General features: G+C 43.7%; 1 long non-coding RNA gene across 1 annotated transcript in view; it reads left to right on the top strand.

Moving 5' to 3' along the window:
• The window catches only part of LOC149916518 (uncharacterized), a 78,643-nt gene that overhangs the window by 23,983 nt on the left and 36,946 nt on the right, over positions 1-17,714 (top strand). The window contains exons 2-3 of the long non-coding RNA XR_016469530.1: positions 14,135-14,363; positions 15,617-16,516. This is a non-coding gene — a long non-coding RNA (uncharacterized LOC149916518). The remainder of the gene's footprint in view (positions 1-14,134; positions 14,364-15,616; positions 16,517-17,714) is intronic.

The raw sequence follows: 17,714 nt of genomic DNA, 5'->3' as shown, positions 1-17,714 counted from the left end.
TGAGCTATAGCAGTTTGTGGGCTTTTTTTTTCCTTGTTATTTATTTAGTTAATTTTTTATTTATTTTTAATGTAGCATACACTTATTTTGAAACTATCAGCTCAGCTAATAACTCAGTGGCTCTACCCAAGTGCCCAGCATCCGTACTGTGCCTATCAGGGTAATATAAGCTTTTTTAGTACCTCTTTGTTGCATGTAAGGATTGCCAAAATATATTTATGTTGAAATGCCCCAGAGGTTTATTTCTCTCTGGCATGATTCTCAAGTGTTCTCATGTGGCAGCAAACAGAGATCTGGCAGCTCAGAGGCACAGAAAGCTTGTTTGTAACAAAGATTTAAAAGTAATGTAAGAAGAACTGAGCAGAAATGGTGGTGTTCCAAGAATGAAAAGAGCAAAAGTAGAGGAAAAACAAAAAACTGATAAGAAATGACCTTACTATATTGGAGTCCACATGTGAGGTCAGTGCCATATGTTCTGTCCCTCTCTCAGCAGCAAACTGCACTGCAGATGGGCTGGATGTGCAGAGAGCATTCTGGGCAATATCATGTGCTTGTAGCAAGCCTTGTAGACAGTTCAGTCTCAATCTTGAAAGGGCTTGTGCTCCATGCAGGGGGAGGAAGAAGACTTGAGGGGTACCTTAATACCCCATCTAGGTAGCCAGCACAAATTCTGGTGCCTGACATCCCAAAGCAGTCCATTTGGGATAATTTACCTTAGCAAACTGCTCCTCCTAATCACATCACAGCACTGATGCACAGGTTTCCCTTTCAGAAGTCTAGTGGTGTTAGAACTCAATGTGTAGAAACTAATGCTCATTCAGTTCATACCACGTTCCAGAGGCCTCCCTCTTACACCTATCTTGCATCCAAATAAACAACAACAAAAAGCTGCTCTTGAGCTTTTTCTTTTTAAAGGTGTGATAGGAATCTGACCCAGCAAAGCAGAAGGAACAGAAACTGGGAAAGGACAAGGTTAAAGATATTCTCTGCTGTGCCTCATTATGTGAGCCCTGCAATGGAGCCTGTAATTGCATGAGCGCGCGGTCAATCCCTAGTGTGGTAAAGCTGATACAATTTAATGTAAGCACTTAAACATAGCTTCATTCCTGAAATCTTGCATTCTATTGCTTTAATTACAACAATTACAGAGCTGTTAGGGAAAAAACGTCAGCTTTCCAGGAGAAGGCAACATCAAACATGTATCTGGTGCGCTCTGCTCAGCAAATTTCTGCTTCTGAGAACGTTCCTGAGTGATCTGTCCTAGTCCTTTGCAGGACTTAGATCTAATGTAGCACAGAACTTCATGCAGACCACCCTCAGAGGTAATGAGATGCAGAGCATTTCAAGTTGAAAACACTCCAAAAAGTGAGAGAAACTAATTAAAACCAAAAGTAGGCGCTCACCACGTGTTTGCAATTGAGACAACAAGTGGGGACGAATATTTCAAGCTCACATTCTGGTCAGGGATGCAGAATGTGACTGTGAGAGTGGCAGCTGTGGAGCAGAGCAGAGAATTGCCCCTTGGTGGCCTGGAGAAGTAGCATGGACACTAGTTGGCTCTCTTCTGGAGAGATGAGATGAGTTAGAATCAGTCGATCCTCGAATCATAGAATTGCTCACGTTGGAAAAGACTTTAAAGATCATCAAGCCCCACCACAACCTAACCATACTACGCTAACTCTAACAATGTAACTCTTTGCTCATGGGGGTGGTAGAAGAAGAATATATGCTGTGAAAATGGATTTCTTTAGGTCCGCCATGACTTGCATGAGCATGGCCTTGAGCTAGCCAGCTCAGTTCTCTGATTCAGTTCTTAGTTTCCTAAGCTAATTAAGGGGCAGGAAGGAACCATATACTGTGCTGAAGACTGCTGTTGTCCAGTGTATGGATCCAGCAGCAACTGGGAATCTGAGGAGCTTTTCGAGCAGAACACTTCCTTGTGAAAGATGGCATTCAGGGGAAGGTGGTAGCTCTAGCTCTGGGTTTTTCTACCAGCCTGACTTCTCACAGGCAGCTTATACCAGGGCTGAAGTAATCTTCTACGGATTCCAACCAGCATGGAGGCTGCAACCTGCATGCAGTCAATTTTGCATGCGTTGCACTGAATTTTGTAGCCAATCAGTCTGCTTCTCAATCTCTGTCTGCAGTTGTTCACAGCAAGCCCTATGAGCTAGAACAGTTAACGTCCAGAACATCTGTGAAAACTCAGAAGGACCCGGCTATCAGCATGAATCCTTTGCATTTTTAAGCGGTCTCCATCCTAAAACAATAACAACAACAAATGACCATTTCCTACTGTACTTTTTTTTTCTTTCTGTATTTTGATCAGTATTTACTTCTGTGTACTCTGTGATGACTTCTTAGTTTCCTTAACAGCATCCTGGAGGAACCTGATTCCCCCTGTCTTACAGACTCATTCAGGGAATTTCAGTACATTTGGAGCTTGATTGCTCTTTATGAAGCTATCTTTATTTTTTTTCCCCAAATGTTCCATTTGTTCATTTATCACAAGTCAATTTCTTTACTGTAGTTTCTATTTATTTGCCATGGGGAGTCGTTGGGCTTATTGGTCTACAGTTCCCTGGGTTCTCTGGATATCACATCACTGCTTCCAGCACCAGGGTGATTCAGGAGGCAGAATATCATAGCTGGGGCTGAGCCATTTCATCCTTCGGTTCTTCCAGAACTCCTGCACTAATATCCTCTTGTCTGATGATTTGTTGGTGTTCCTTTCTCTGTCTGCCTTACGACCTCTCTTACTCACAATTCAATCTCAGAAAGATCCTGAGCCCCCCTAAACAAGGTTCTGGTCTGGGAACTTCTGGTGCTCGCAGCTGTTCCATCATATGTCTGCCATTGACAGGTAAGCAATCACGGCCTTGGTCAATACTTGCAGGTTTAATATTGGATGCTTCTGCCGTTCCCTGGGGAGAGGTAAGTGATGTAATGGAACTGACAGTCATTTGAGTGAGCTGCTCCTCTCTGACCTAGATTTGGTCCCAGTCCTATACAGATGCTGCATTATGTAAACGGAGCACGCACACATCTCTCTCTGGGTATAAGAGATGCAAGCATAAAACCTCGTGTGAACAGATGCTGAGAATATACAATTCAGCCTTTGATAACCTCCTGTTACTATTAACCTATGGCAGCTCAGATCACATATTAGTAAAACTTGGCCATAATTTTAAGTGACTCAAAAAAATACCCCCTAATTAAATCACTTCATGGAGCAGGTAGAGATTTGATTTACAGCTCTGCTGCTTTCATAATGGGTTATTCCATGGGGGCAAGAAATGTATTGCATCTCCTTGAATTTTTAATGTGTGAATAGTTTGTAAATAATTGATAAAGCCTGTCCTTTATTGTTGATTTGTTGTTTTTTTCCTATTTTTTTTCCCCCATTGGAGAAAATAACATTAATCAGAAGTTTGAAGTTTAAGTCGTCATCTCTTCCCAAGGCTCAGGGGAAATGAAAACAAACAGGTAGTTTCCTAGCAGGAGGGAAAGGATTCCCTGAACACTGTGACAGAACCAATTGCTGGACCTTGGTCTTATGAGGAAGGAGAGCATTGCCCTGTTAGGAACTGAATTTGCTGTTGTGGCTACCGAAGACAACTTTGTTGGAATGCTTGTAGCCCAAGAGGTAAGGAGTACAGCTCTAGCAACAAAATAATTCTTACCCTGCTCTGTGAGGGAATAGTACATTCTGACAGAAAACTGTACACAGGTGCTAAAGAAGAGCATTTCATCCACAAGTACTTATATCAGCACTTCTCAGGGCAAAACTAAATCATCTTCACAGGAGGGGAAAAGGCTTCAAGCACTGAACACCCTGCTCTTGGGAGCAGCTGTGAGCTTTGTTGGCTTTGCTGACCCATTGCAAGCAAAAACAGTTCCTGAGTTGTCCAGAACAAGCTGGGCTGGATGGAATCTGGTCAGATGATCTAGGTGTAGCTGAATGCAACTGCTGATGAGATTGGGGGAGTGTTTGTTAAAAGCTGTCTGGCCGATCTTGTCCTTGAAACAAAAGGATTTGGGTTATGCTTAGTCCAAGTGATACTTGTTCTCAGATTCTTACACTGTGTGCTCTTGTATTGCATTTTCACAGAACTCCACAGACTTTATTCTTTGTATTAAGTTGTTTGGGATCCATGTATGTTAGTGTGCTGTGTTTTTCTGTTTGTTTTTAATATATTAAACCTCAGTAATATTCTCTTGTATCCAGTTGGCTGGGCGCTCATCAACCTCATCAACAGACAGTCCCCAAAGTGTGCTGTTACTGCATGCAGTGCTTTGTTTGACACTTGCTCTCATCAGCATTTAAAAATCTGATATGGTGGTAATTAAACCCTGGGTGCTCTTCAGCTTTTTGGTGGTTTAATTATACCCCGTGCTTTATATGAAGCCCAGTTTTGAGTATCAACACCTATGCTGACTGCTCATAAGCTGTAAAACCAAGGGCAAGCCATTCTCACCTTCATACATTTTCCCTTTTCTCTTGTAGATATCAAGGAAAATTGTATCTAAATCCTTCGTGCGTTGAGTTTTTCTTTGGCTACCATGCTGACACACACGGATTGAACAGAACAGAAAATCTCAGGGGACTCCATTGTTTAAACATCTCCAACAAGACACTTTGAAGCCATACAATTCTTGAGTCACGAGGGAGATTCTCCCTGGTCATCTGTGAACGGCCTTTCTGCTAGTGGGGCATTTGATCCTGACTTTGAATGGCTTTATCCATATGGTTAATAACATTGGACAATTTGAATACATGCACTTTTCAGTCCTGCCAGTTGATCTTGTTCCTGGCTAATTTTCACTTGGATGTGTACAACACCAGGCAGAAAGCAAAGATGGCAAGATTCATCTCCACTGAAAGCTGGTTGTGGTCTGGGGCCAGACCCAGCCTTGCCTTGGGCAGATATAATTTCCTTAGACATCTCTGAATGTGGAGGCTAATGATGTGTAATACAAAGTATGTGGGAGACTGATACAATGCCTCCTACCCATCATTCAGTGCTTTGTAAGAGCAGTTTTGTCTTTGAAAGTGGTGTAATTAGCCAAAATAGCAAACGGCAAGTTGGCACTGTAAGCACAAAGTGCTTGACAGTGCAAGTAAGCAATTAAGGGTTAGCTGCATTGCAGATGAATCAGCCTTTTCTTTTTTCACTGTGCATGGTTTTTACAGAACGAAACGCTTCCCTTGGGTGAGAGTGAGTGAAGGGCCTTAATACTTTTATCACTGAGGAATTCATTACCTTGGGCAACGAGGTGAGGGAAGTCAGGAAGCACCAGGAGCACCAGAGTCTCACTCCGAGCAGAGAACACAGCCAGAAATATGATTTTACTGGCACAGTTGGTAAGCTTTGAGTCAAACCGGTGTTAATAAGGTATGGTTTTCCCTAGGACTGCTTTCATTTAATCCCATGTCTGCAGTTCTCTGTGTTGGTTTTTTTTTTTTTTTTAATATTCTCAGGTGCATGCACACCATTCTGTCTTTTATGCAGCAATATTCATTCACATCCTGGTTCTGTGAAACGAGTTGTCCCTGCTCTCTCACTGCCCTCCCCACCCTTCAGAAGTGCTTGGCATCAGCTGAGCACAGCACAGCTTCTCCCTTCAGTTTGGGGAAAAAGAGTGCTTTCTGGGGAGAGGGGTTTGTGTGAGTGAGGAAGGTTTTGGTAAAAGGAAAACTTCTTGCAGTTCTACTCACATTCTCTTGATTTCATAAGTATCTAAGCTGTATAAAATTCTAAAGAAAGGCTTTTGGCTCTCAATTTTTCAGTATTTGTTCTCTTAAGAAAAAGTAGGAGACAGATTCTGATCCCAGTTTTGCGTCCTCTTCTGCAGACATGCCAACCGAATTGAGTGCAGAGGATTTTGTTGCAAGCAGGATTGATTCTCCACCTGAAGGCAGCGTGAATGTAAGAGTATAGCTCAGCCCACAATGAGCATTTCTCTTATATGGCTCTTTTTTAACTGAAGTTATCTTCAGCATTGATGTGCTACTTCAGAATATGATGACTCCCGGCTCAGTGGGACTTAATGTTTCTAATGAAGCATATCAGTTGTGTTACTCACTTAACTGAAGCTGAGGTCTTGTTATTTCAGGTGCTTCCCATGGAGTAACTGTTGGACAGTGATGGAGGCAACAGAAATAGGGCAGGGCTGGGGACAGAGGTGTTGTCCCTGTGGTCTGGGGTGAACCTCTGGAGCAGGTAGGGGATCTTCTCACCATACAGGGGACACGGACAATGAGCTGCCCTGATCCTGTGCCCAGAGGCAATGAACAGGGCTAAATAGTGGAGATTGAGAGTTATTTGGTAATTGGTTGTTATTTGTATCCGTCCCTTCATTCAGCCCGCTCCATCCTAGGCTTGCCACCGATCTACTCAGCAGTGTAGTGCAGATCACTTCTCTCTGACCCCCGTTTCCCTTTGTGCCTTTTTATCCTCTCCCCAGAAAAACTGGAGCAGCGTGCCTCCAGGCAATGCTTGGTGATAAAAGGCAAACGTTATTGTAACAAAATCTTGCAATCATCCTGCTGTTAGTATCATGGTACTTGCTCTGTTAGGTATTATAAATGAGATTATAGAAAGTGGCTGTCCTTTACAATTTAAATCCTGAACAAATCAATGAGGAATATCTGCATTATAAATGCTGGGCCAGAATACACATCAATCTGCTAACAGTGAAAGAGGAGGAAACCCCCTATGTCTAATGGGGGGGGGGGGGAGGGGAATCAGGTCCTGTTATACATCTAGCTGCTACCAGAACAGCATTGCCACTTCAATCTTATTCAAATGATGTTTTTAGCTCAAGGTATCATCTCCTTGCAGAGGCTGTAATCATTCTTATGGCCTCCTTGACCCCAGAAGCTAATAAAAAGGTCTGGGGAGGGATGTCTTCTGTCATTTGTTCCACTTAAAATGAGAAATTGGTAAGTTAAGGGTGACTTTGATGCAGTCCTATGTGTTTATACGGAATTTACAAAGACCCGCGTCCCTGAAGGCTGCAGGACACAAGAAAGCTCACTTAAAAGCTGTCATCTTTGGCTTTTCCTGTGGCCACGTTGCTGATCCATGCTCTGTGTGCATGCCTTTTCCTTTTCTGTCTTTTCAGTGCATATTTTTTCTTTTCCTATTTTTTGCTCATTTCCACTGATCAGTGCCTTCTCCCCTGGAAGCGCTGCCTGACATCTTTGGAAATATCTCCATAGAAAAGTTAGTCCTTTTTGTTAGGAATAACAGTTTCCTGGCTTTATACTGCTCTTTTTTTCTAGGCTATTGAATGCATTGGTGGGGTCTGTATCAGCCCAGAAGAGAAGTGTTTGTTTGCCCTGCATTAGAGTCAGAACCCCACAGGTGCCAGGACTTTGCTGTTAGGAATTTAATTCACACAGCAGTGAGGGCCTCACCCTGAAATCTTCTGTAGGCATCAAGGAAAAGGAGGTGATGGAGGTTATAAAGGAGATTGCCTGTGTAAGTGGCAGCAAGACAGAATTTATTCTACCTGAAAATGGGAGAGATGCAAAACTGTGATAGTTGTAGATGGTCCTCCCAGGTGGTCAGGCATTTCCCCTGCAGGTCAAGGAATTGCAGTGTCCAGACCCTGAGCTGGATGAGGAAAAGGGCTTCTGGTTGTGTGGCTTTGGAAGGAGACTGGTAGGTGCTGAGGGATGAGTGACCTCGTTGTGAATGCTTGCTCATTTACACGTCAGGCTGAGCCTCCAGCTTTCCTTCTGAAGCACTGAGCTCCTTTACTTGCCTTTAAGAGAAGTTCTGGCTACAGAACGTTTTGTAAAATCAAGCCCCAGGTGTCTGTGTTTGTGTGCTCAGGTGGATCCGTGCTCCTAGCAGGCACTCAGGTCATGAGTCACAGCAGCAGTAGCTACAAGCAGGGCTGTGGTCATGCTGCTTACAGCAGAGCTGGGCTCAGAGCTCACTGTAGCTCTCTATCCTTGTGCTGCGTGAAGAACTTCTCCATTGTCACTTCAGTGCAGAAATGCACTCCTGCAAGCTGTGAAGTGCCATTAATTCTTCAGGAAACCTCAACCTGACACTCTTTCACAAAAGCTGTGTGAGAAATCAAGAGCATCCCTTGAAGCTTCTCTTAAGTACGTGCAGCAATGGAAGAGAAATCTATATTGCACTCAACTGTACCACAGACAGTGATGCCATATCCTGTTGCTTTGCTCGAGAGAAGCATTTGTGTGCTGGAACAGGGGTGAATTTAGTGGTGGGAGGAAGAAACTGGCTGCCATCTCCTGTAGCCACACAACAGTGCCTGGCGTGATTCAGGGCAGCAACAGGGCACCGTGTCACTGCTGGCTACACTCCCCATCTGACCCAAGGATATCTCACTCAGTCTCTGCAGCCAGGTGTTTGAGCTTCTTATTCTCATCATTCACAGTTCTAAGCCTGAGTGATGGCTCTGGACACACCCTGATGTTTCCATAGATCGACATGCCTGAAATAGCGACTGGAGATAAAAAAGAAAAGTGGATGTTGCAGTAAAGCCTTATATTCCTTCCATTGCTATTTATTTTCAGGCATGTTGCTGAGCACAGGATACATCTCAGATCTGAGATAAAAAAGAACAATTTTCCTTTGCTAGCAGAATTCAGTTATTTTAGCGTGAAGTACAAGCTAGGAGCTGGGGCCTGTTTTGAGCTAAACAAGGTCAGTGCAGCTAAACTATACTGAACGTGAGCCAGCTCCTGAAAAGTTGAGGAAATCAGAAAATCTGCAGATTCTATTAATGTGAACTGCTCTGGATGCTTTTGGAATACAAAATCAGCAAGAACAAAAAAGTATTTTGGGGAATTGATGTGCTGGTGCAGTGCAAAATCACAAACAGCCAAGAACAAGCAAAGATTATTCAGATAATGGTCTCAACTGAGAATAGCTTATCAGGCCAATTAGCCATTATAATGTAGCTGCCTTATGACTAATTTGAGCAGTTTGTGGTGGGTGATGATTATCTTATGGCACTTGCGTGAGCGGAGCATGCAAAGACATGGGCTGCAGTTTTGTAGAGAAATGTCTTGCTGGAAACTTGTCTACAACTGTCAACTTTCCAAATGGGGATGGCTGCATTAGATATTTCTGGGTGTCGTTTTTGTGGGGACTGAGGGTCACTGGGGAGGGGTGCAGAAGTTGCTTGCTAGGAAGGACCCTTCAGAGGAGAGCAGAAGGAGATGGGAATGCAGTGACCTCTGCAGTGCCTCTGGTGTGGATTTCTTCCCTGGTGGAAGCATTTGGAGGGACTGCATTGAGGTTTTATCTGGGACTGGAACACTGAAGAAGGTATGTAGGGTCCTGCAGCCAAATCCTGATGAAGCCTGCTTTGAGTGCAACGTCAGTGAGCACCAATCCAGGTCTGAGCGGGGCTGGAGCAAGGAGCCTGACTGCTCCAATTCATTTGCTGAGTTACAGCCTCTTGAGATTAATTTGAGATTTTGGGTGTAGGAACTCTTTCCCAAAAGGATTGCTAGTGATGGACAACAGCAGAGATTGAATGTGCCAGAAAGAGGGATGGGGCAGGAGGAAACAGGAGCCCCCTGGGATCAAAGGTGTGAAAAGAAGCTTTTAGGAGAAATAGAGTGCTGAGTAAAAATGAACTTCTGTCTTCAGAGGGGCTCGCTGACACAGTGACCTCAGTCCATTGGTTCTGGTTGCACATTGTGCACTATACCAGACTTCCAAACAATGCCTGCCTGCAGCTTAGGAAGCCAGATGTCTTCCTTTTCCTATAGGAGTTGTCATTTTCTCCATAGAAATTGTTGGCTTAAGGGTTTGACAGTAGGAGGGTGACTATAATTATATTGAATATAATTGAGGAAGAGATGATCACAAAAAAATGAAGAAGAGAGCATTATGAGAGATGGCTGAAAACAATAGGGCATGTCCTACTGCTTATTCTTATTGTCATTTTTAATGTGCTTCTGCTTAATGAATGACAGAGGTGAGCAAAGTCCCGTTGCCCACGACGGGGAAAGCTAAGTTCATAATGATGGTGTATGGCTCAGTGAGTGCTTGTTGCACATAATGAGCAAAGGTGTCAGCAATGTACATTTGGGACAGGGAAATATTGGGAGCATTATTGCTGCACAGTGAATGGGTAATGGCAGCAATCAGAAGAATAGAGAAGGAACCAAGAATTGCCTCCCTTACAGTGATGAAAGACTATCTGCCATGCTGGTCTGGATTTAGGAAAGAACATGATGTCCAGGAATGTTTTAAGAAGAAATTTGAATTCTTGAAGAATGGAAATGTAGTGAAGCAAAGCATTGGTAGTTAGGGGGATTTCTAGAGACAAAGGTCTAAAATTGATGCTGGCATCAATTGGTAAGAAAAATATAGGTGGCAGCCTGCAAGGGAATAATCCACCTCAGGTTTCATATCCACAACTGTTTCTTCTGTGTGTGCATTATTTTGTGTATGAATAGATGGAAAGTGACATGAAACAGCCTGAGTGGTCTTTATAAAGAGATGGGGGAAAGAGTTCTCATACTTAAGCCTGGATGCTACTCAATATCCTGTCTGCTTCTGTCTTTACCCACTCATTGTTTAAATGCCTAATTGCTCTGTTTTTGTTTATGTAATCTAACTTCCTGTTACTATACGGAGATTTTAATTCAGCATTAGAAGATTATTTAAAGATTGTTTTCATGTTTGTATTATTTTGGTGCTTTAAAAAGTATTTCACAGCCAAAACCTTAAAGCTATCTGCAGCTTCCAGCTGAAGCGGGTAAAGCAAGTTACGATCTGTTAATTAGAAAAGAGAAAGAAATCATTAAGCTAGTTAGCACTTGCTGTGCTTACTGCAGTGTGTGCTCTTTGCAGGACCTCTGCACTCTGTGCCTTCTTGCAGCCCTGTTTGCAGTATCAGGCTGAAGGGATGCTCTGCACTGCCCCAGTACCAATGAGTGTTACATGGAGTCTTTGACCCAAAATAACTTTGGATCTACATTGCTGTTTGCTGTGTCAGGCTATCAAATGGTAATAAGTTCTGTTGACCATGAATGCTTCTATGAACTGTTTGCTCTATTTGAAACAATACTTAGCTGGCATCCTTGCTAATGCTACATCAAGATGGACACAAGGCGAAAAGCAATGGGCAAGAGAAGGCAGGCATGCAGTGTAGTATTTCATGAATAAGCTGAAGAGAACATGAAATTTTAGATCTGTTGCCTGTGCACCTGATGGTGTACCTGAGTTTTGTCAAATCTGATTCCTTTTTTGTTCCACACATTTTGCTCATCATTCCAGACCACATGTATCTGCAAAAGCTGTTCCACTAAAACGTCACCCCATGACTGCTTGTCCTCTGGGCAATGTCAGGCTGGCAAAGGGGGTAAGACCTGTGGGCTTTCAACAGCTGTGAGGCTGGAACAAGGGGGGTGATGTTGAAGAACATGCCTGCCCTGTGCCCTCAGCACATTTGTTGCCAAAGGCGTGGAACAACAGGGTTAATCTGTAGAGCAGCTGAGCTGACCACTTCAAGGCCAGGCTGGATGTGGCTCTGGGCAGCCTGGTCTAGTGGTTGGTGACCCTGCACATAGCAGGGGGTTTGAAACTAAATGATCATTGTGGTCCTTTTCAACTCAGGCCATTGTATGATTCTATGATTCACTTGTTGTGGGGCTCCATCTCAGGCTGGCTCCTCCAGTGGCATATTCACTTGTGTTCTGTTGAAGATGTGGGTGTTTGTAGCAGCCCATGAGTACAGTGCAGAGAGGGAGAGCACATTATAATGCCTCTGACCATCTGTGAGGTCTTCTGTTTCCTGTTCTTACTGGCAATGGGCTCTCCAGGCTTTGGGTGAGAGGCTGGGGGGCTCAAGTGTCTCATCTCCAATATATTTTTGCAAAATGGAAGGGAAGAATCATAGAATCACAGAATGGCTTGGGTTGGAAAGGATCTCAGAGATCATCTAGTTCCTACCTGCTGCCACAGGTGGGGTTGCCACATGCTAAATCACACACTGGCTCAGGTTGCCAAGGGTGCCATCCTGCCTGGCCTTGGGCACCTCCAGGGATGGGGCAACCACACTGCCCTGGGCAGCAGTGCCAAGGCTACAGTGCTCTCTAAGTAAAGAATTTCCATCCAACATCTAACCTAAATCTCCCCTCTTTTAGTTTAAAACCATCCCCCCTTTTCCTATCACTATCAGCGCATGTAAAAAGTCAATTTCCCTTCTGTTCATACTCTCTCATTAGGCTGCAATGCAGTCTCCTTGGATCCAGCTCTTCTGCAGGCTGAACAAGCCCAGCTTCCTCAGCCTGTCTCCATAGCAGAGGCACTCCAGCCCTCTGAGCACCCTCTTGGCCTCCTCTGGACCTGCTCCAATAGCTTTGCATCCTTATGCTGCTGGTCCCAGGCTTGGGAGCAGTACTCCAGATGGGACCCTATGAGTACAAAGGAAGTTCTCATAGGAAGCATAACATGCAAAAAGTTCTGCGTGTACATGGGAGGAAAGTGGAGTACTTGGTTAAAAGAGATCTGAATGGAGACAAATGAAGAAGCAAGCCAGTGTCTAGGGGAGATGTGTCTGTGTGCTGCACAGGGCACCAAGTGGTGCTGAGCTGGCACAGGCAAGCCCCACTGAGTACCAGAAGTGCAGTGTCTGAATAATGGAAAAAGGGAAGCAGGCATCCAGGTGGGGCACTGGGTTTTCAGAGTTTCTGCAGGCTTGAGCTGGAGGTTTGTTTCTGCTCACTCTTAGGATGGAAGTTTTTGGTGATGGGGCACTTAGGAAGCACATCTGCTCACGGATTTGGGGTTTGCTGCTGAGGAATAGCTCTCTGGGAAGGCCTCCTGCTGCCTTGTGCCTGTGTTCTCCTTCAGTACCTGTGCTCCTGTGCCTGGAAAGCACAGACAACTGAATAATGTGTTCGTCAGTTCTTTTGGGGCACAGTTTTATGACATTAATTTGCAGAAGTGTTTTCCTAACTGTGTTTCAGGTAAATTACTGTTTTCTATAAATTAGTACTTTCCTGCAGATGTGGGTTTAGATTGTTTTTCTTGTGGATTACGAGTCTTGTGAATTGTTTCAGCGATGCTTTTAGGAGAATAAATAGATAAAACAGAAATAAGAACTGTTTGTGCCAAGACTTGATAGATGTTTTCTCGTTTCTGGAACAAGCAGCCAGCTGGTTGATAGTTCCATTTTTTTTTTCCTTTCCTTTTTTTTTTTTTTCTTCTTTTTTTTTTCCCTGAACTCTGCTGAGAGGCAGTCAGGCAAATACTGCAGAACTGAGATTTAGGTGCTGTGTGTGGGCTTGAAGCACAAATACTGCAATTAAAACGTACAGCACATTGCTAAAGCTGGAAAAGGGAAGCAGAACAGTGTTACATTGAGGTGATGCAGGTTTAGCCCCGTGCTGTGTTTGTGCAGCGAGGCCCAGGCTGTCCTGAATGCTCTCATAAGTGCTGCTGCTCCCTTCCCAAGCTTTCTGCTGCTCGTGAGACTGGGCCTTGCTGCACTGTTGGACCAGGTGCAAGGGATCGTGTGGCTCAGATTGCTCTCTAGCTGTTACAAAACATGTCAAAATACGAGCTTTTAAAAGTGTTAACAAAAAGTCTGGTTCCTTTTGCCCTAAAAATGCACTCTTACTTGTGGCATACGATCGCTTTGGCTCTGTCAAATTATGAGTGTGCTTTTAGGAACTCCATACAGGTACTTGTTGCAGTGTTAAGTGTTCAGCTTCCAGCAACCCAATCCCTGCTGTGAATTTCTTCTCTGCTATGTCCTAAATCATGTTCAGAATCCCTGTCCAACGGCTGCTCAGTTACTCTTCAAGTGTGCAGTTGCTGAGGTCTCTATGGAGGTGTGGTGGGATGGGGAATTAATCTGAGACTGGAATAGGGAGGGTGTAATTGCCTTGACCACATGTGGGAGGGGAGCAGAATTGTGTCTGTATGATATGCAGTGTGCAGTACAGCAGTTTTGGTGCCTCTAGTTCACATCTGCAGAGGACAACCCTGAGCGTTTCTGTGAGATGTCCCAGGGTTCAGTAACATCACATCAAACAAGAGAGCAAGAGTTGTTCATTTGTTTGATTTACGCTTAACAGAACTCTCCACCACCACCTGAATCGCTGTTAAATATCATTGCTTTTCAGGAAATGTTCAGTGCACCAAGTGGAACGGAGCAAGCTAGGAAGGGACTTCAGCAGGAGGGCTGCAAATCTTCCCAGCCATCACAGGAGCAGAGCAGCCCTGGACCTGAGGAGGTGATTAAAAATCAAGTGCCCATGACAAATAGCCCTTCGGAGGAAGTTAGCTTTTGTGGGTGCAACTCGAGCTGACCCTGAAGTAGGGTAGTTGCCCAGAAACGATATGAATTGCCAGGTACACTTACATATATTTTAGTTTCTTGCCTTCTGATTGTAATTAAGTGCCTCTACCAGATCAAAAGCTCTTTCAGCTCATTTGGAAATAAAATTACTGTGCCTCCTCTGTAAAGTTTAGGGAAACCTTAATGAAACAAATTCTGTCAAGTGCTTTACTACCCCAAGATATTTATTTTAAATGAAACCAGTACGGATTTGTAGTTTAAATTTGTTGCATGTGTTGTGTGGAATCTTTTTGTGGGAAATCATTGATTCCAATAGCACTGAATATTGAAGCAATGGGAATTTCAGTTTTCTAATCTACCACCTCTCTCCCTACCCAGATCCCTGCCAGCAGGACTCACCCCAGAAATAATTTATTCTCATTTAAATTCTAAAGCATTGAAGCCTGTTTAATTTGAGTGTGCCTGCTCATTCTGGATTTGTCAGTGTATTTCTGGAACTGTAGAACTTGGGCTGTTTATCTGACAGAATTGTGCACTTCATGCCCACCTTTGTCCAGCAGGGCTTGTGACAGCAGAATACAGAAACAATTGCAGTGACACACTGTGCTTTTGTAAAGCTGCTCACAAGCTTTAGTTCTTCACAAAACTTCCTATATCTCATTCATGTAAACAATTATTTTTGGACTCTGAATGGTAGTAAATGAGAACCCAAATTCAAACTGACTGTATTGAAAAGTTCAAACCAATTTTTCATATTAGATATAAAATTCTGTGAAATCAAAATTAGATATTATTTCCCTTGTGGAAAATTTAGAAAGAGGCATATGCGTTTCTTATATTTCAGACCAAGCTCACTTGAATGTTCCAATTCATTGAAAGCCACGTGGATTTCAATCAGACTTCTTTTATAGGATTTGGTAGGCTTATGTATTAACTCAGCTTTCCTCTCCCTACTATTTTTGTTCAGACATTACTCTTGAAACCATAGAATCATATAATCATAGAATGGCTTTGATTAGAAGGGACTCTAAAGATCATCTGGTTCCTTCCCATCTGCCACAGGCAGGGTTCCCAACCACTAGATCAGGCTGCCAAGGGCCCCATCCCACCCAGCCTTGAATGCCCTCAGGAATGGGGCATCTGCAGCTTCTCTGAGCCTAGTGCCTCACCACCCTCTGAGTAAAGAATTTATATCTAACATATAACCTTAATTTCCCTTCTTTAAGTTTAAAATCATTCCCCCCCTGTCCTACAACTACAACCGTGTAAAAAGTTGATTTCCCTCCTTTTTATAACTTCTCTTTAGGTCCAGAAGGCCACAGTGAGGTCTCCCTCGATCCATCTCTTCTCCAGGCTGAACAAGCCCATCTCCCACAGTCTGTTTCCACAGAGGGGTGCTCCATCCCTCTGAGCATCTTCATGGCCTCCTTTGGGCCCTCTCCAACAGCTCCACATCCTTCTTGTGCTGGAGGTCCCAGGCCCGGACACGGTATCTAGATGAAGCCCCACAAAGGCAGAGCAGATGGGGACAATCTGCCCTACCCTGCTGGCCACCTCTCTTTTGATGCAGCCCAGGATACTCTTGGCCTTTCCTGTTGACTATATAATTCATGGCATGGAGACAAAAGTTCAGTTCTGAACAACCCTGAACCCACCACGGTCACTTCAAGACATTCTCTCACCCGATGTGCAGGAGTGATGTATTAGGCCTCTGAGCAGTTGACCAGGCAAGTTGACCAGACACCTGACTGGCTTGATACCATATTCTGATCCTTAGAACCTTCTCTTTACCAATTACTTTGGTCACTCATCCCTGTGGGATGCTGTAATGCCTATTCAGCATCTCCCTTTGCACCTGTGGAATCCCCTACACCTTCAGCACTCCACACCATCTCTACCAGCACGTTTAGGCAAAACCTCTCTTCCACCTGATCGTTTCTACAGAAAGCAGGTGACACTGTAGACACACCTGTGGATAATCAGCTTAACAAATGCAACAAATCTCAATTGCATTTGTAGGAACATTGGGTACTTTCTGTGGTAGAATGGTGACTGTGCTAGGCTTGAGAGAATGAAGATTTTGGTCCATCTCTGGTCAGTGTGGATTTGTCTGGCGTGGTTCATTCCTGGGGAAACTTTGCACAGAAGGAAGAATTCATGGAACTCTCTAGAGAACACTGTTGATTGTCAAAATGAATGTTTCCATGTGAGTAAATGTTGATGAGCCATTTTCCTAGTGCTGGTTTTGGGAATACTTGTACTTTCACCCCACACTGTGCTGAGCACTGAGCAAGAGGCTATTTTGCTTGTGAGCAGAGCTAAGCTTTTCATCTTCTGGAGAATGAAGGTGAGCAAACTCCCTGACCCTTTTCTCAAAAGTAAAATGTTCAGTTTATAAAAACCCTATTTTGACCATAACTCATCCTCAATCCCTATTCTCTCTTCCTGTTGTCTTTCCTGTTCATTCTTTACACATGTTTGCATGGGAGACTGCAAGAGAAGATTGCAAGGAGAATGGAAGCAATTAATGTTTATCTTGCACCAAAGGAAATTCTTTCATAGCTTCACAGATAGAACCTCTTGCTAATTTGCAGACATGCTATGTCCTTTTTACTCCATTTTGCTTGGGAAGCTCATCCAGACAGATGAAAATACAGCTGACAGATACAAAATAAATTGAGATGATATAGGTCAAAGTGGTGGAGGAGGGTGTGTTACTGTGTTCACGTTCAATTGCTGTCATCTCTCTCAAACACTCTTCCTTTCCCACACTGTATCATTGTGTTATGTCATTATGCTGTTACAGGAAGAAAAGCCTTTTCTTTTGTAGAAACTCAGCTGGAGTTGGGTCAAATCTTTTTCAGAGGTGTCCAGTAATCAGAGCTACCAAGTGCATTTCATAGACTCAGTTAATCTGATCTGTTTTCTACAACCCTGAGCCATACAGAAGCTGTTAATGATCTTGGAGCTGCATTTTCCCCCCCTATATTCTAGGAATGCCAGTGCATTGCTGTCCTATGTGTACGCTGCCCTCCTAGTAGCTTATGTATTTTAACAAGAGGGAGGCCCAGCATCACTTCCCACCCATTTAGACAAGTAGAAATACTCAGCATAGCTGAATGCTGTGCTATTTGCATTGGCTGGATGATGGAGATCTAACTCATTCACCCTAGACTGTGCTACTTGAGCAATAAGCACGGAAGTTAGGGAATCCATGCAGAATGCATCAATGCCTAGTTATATGGCTCAGAATTTCCAGTGGAGATTGTTTTCTTTTGATGGCTTATGAAAAAAGGGATGGGTGCCCTCACATCCCACTGTTTTCGTCGTAGATGTGTTGTTAAACACAGCTGCTTTAACTTAAACAGGAGTTGTTCCTCTGGCTTTGCAAGAATTACATTTCT

The sequence above is a fragment of the Phasianus colchicus genome, chromosome 10 (genome assembly GCF_987193195.1).
Source record: "Phasianus colchicus chromosome 10, bPhaCol1.hap1.1, whole genome shotgun sequence".
Lineage (NCBI taxonomy): Eukaryota > Metazoa > Chordata > Aves > Galliformes > Phasianidae > Phasianus > Phasianus colchicus.
The sequence above is the reverse complement of the archived record's forward strand: the minus strand, read 5'-3'. Positions and strand labels throughout refer to the sequence as shown.